Source organism: Ictalurus furcatus, chromosome 16 (genome assembly GCF_023375685.1).
Source record: "Ictalurus furcatus strain D&B chromosome 16, Billie_1.0, whole genome shotgun sequence".
Taxonomy (NCBI): domain Eukaryota; kingdom Metazoa; phylum Chordata; class Actinopteri; order Siluriformes; family Ictaluridae; genus Ictalurus; species Ictalurus furcatus.
Genome location: NC_071270.1, coordinates 3,224,280 through 3,226,301, shown reverse-complemented (window position 1 = coordinate 3,226,301; position 2,022 = coordinate 3,224,280). Strand labels below are relative to the sequence as shown.

Here is a 2,022-nt window from a genome sequence, read left to right as displayed (position 1 = left end):
ATGGTTTGGAATGGTATTTGTAGTGGAAACCATTAGAATTTCTGTTGTGTTTTTTTTTTTCAGCAGGGAGATGTTGATTGTCACAAATTCCACCATTAAAACCGTTATCATTATCGGTCCTCAATGGTATCCATTAGACATAACATGCCACCAGTAGAAGGCAACACCACATGGACCCACAAGGACCATTACAGTTTCCACTAAAACCAATACAATTCCCATTATAAGCATTAAAAACATTACAAATTCTATGAGGGTAGTCTATTGTTTGTTTGTTTTTTCAGCAGGGCTGACTAATCAGAATTCAGAATTCTGTGCTGTTCATGTTTCGTTTTGATTCGCACTTCATGTGCTTCCTTGTCATTGGTGTGTTTCCTGATTGTGTCCAGGTGTCTTTATATAACCTGCTGTGCTCTAGTCTCGTCAACGTTACCGTCTTGTTTTCGGATAGTTTCTCAATTCATCCGTCCATTTTCCATACCACTTATCTTACACAAGGTCGTGGGGAACCTATCTCAGGGATCTCGGGGAATGACGGGGGTGACACCCTGGACGGGGTGACACCCCATTGCAGGGCACAAGCTCTCACAAACACGACGGACAATTTGGAAATGCCAATCAGCCTATAGTTCACGTCTTTGGACTGTGGGAGGAAACCTGGAGGAAACCCAGAGCGGAGGTGGGATTCGAAACCCAAACCCCAGAGGTGCGAGACAAATCCTGCCTCTCAATGTTTGTTACATTGATGCACCATCAGCTCTATCTATAGTGCAGCTGCAAATCATGTTTATATTAATGCACTCGTTCTAATACATTATCTAATATGTTAGGTACTGGAGTCCTACTGGAAGCACTGACGGTCCAAATTACAGAAAATCATGTCAGGAGTCTCCATGCCAATGGGGGTTAGTGCCAAAACAAGGACGCCGCTGCCAGGCGCTCCATTATTGCTCTCACCAGGAATACAATATCTTAAGGAATACTTAACTTAAAGGTAAATATCTGCTTCTGTATTCTCCTAGCGTTGAGGTTTGGAACAGCTTGCTCTTTCATCATTTTGGTTGAGGAAAACGCTATTTGGGCATTTGCACATGAATCTAAAGTGAAAGGCTTCACCACAAGTGGTGGTTTGATGGTTAAGGCTCTGGGTTGCTGATCAGAAGGTCGGGGGTGGGTTCAAGCCCCAGCACTGCCAAGCTGCGACTGTTGGGCCCTTAAGCAAGGCCCTTAACTCTCTCTGCTCCTGAGGCGCTGTATCATGGTTGACCCTGCGCTCTGACCCCAACTTCCTAACATGCTGGGGTATGCGAAGAAAAGAATTTCACTGTGCATATGTCTGTAATCGATAAAGACTCATTATCATTAATAATGCCTACAATTATTTTAAACATCACAGACGGCCCACGGTCACCGTCTTCGTTTCACCTGTCTCGCTTCTTCGTGAAAGATCTCGAGTAGAGACCGTGAAGGATCTCATTGTCACGATGGCCAATTATTTTTAAACATTTTTTTAGAGCAGCTCACTCGCTCCCCCCCCTCCCACCCCACCCTTTTCTTTCGTTCTTACTTACTTAATGAAAAGCTGTTGAAAATATTGAAAAATCCACTGTCTCTCTGTCTATCGGTCTCATAAATCTAGCCTGCAGATGATTAGGAGGCTTCGAGTGAGCAGAAGACATCACTGGGGAAATTAGGCATTGATGGGAAGCCATAAAAAAAGAAAAAGAAAAAGTAAAAACCCTATAGGAGGCGGCCTACGATTATGGAAATGAATTTCGATTCACTTGTACATGCACTGAAAGGAGTCTGGCTGCATGGTGTTTTTATTCTAGGAAAAAAAAAAAAAATCTGCATGCTCGCACATACTGCTTATAGAAACGCCAGCCCGAATGAAAATAACTTCATTTTTAACTTTCACAGCTTAGCAAAGACAGATGAGAGTCTTCCAGCTCATAACACCCTCTTATCCCTACATACACTGATCTTTAAGTTCTAGTCTTTCTCTCTCTCTCTCTCTTTCTC

At 43.1% G+C, this 2,022-nt stretch overlaps 1 long non-coding RNA gene across 1 annotated transcript; it reads left to right on the top strand.

The window, feature by feature from the left end:
* Positions 1–359: 359 nt before the first annotated feature.
* LOC128620098 (uncharacterized) lies at positions 360–1,196 on the top strand. Its single transcript, XR_008388073.1, has 3 exons — positions 360–706; positions 831–905; positions 1,023–1,196. It is a non-coding gene; the product is annotated as an uncharacterized LOC128620098 (long non-coding RNA).
* Positions 1,197–2,022: the final 826 nt, after the last annotated feature.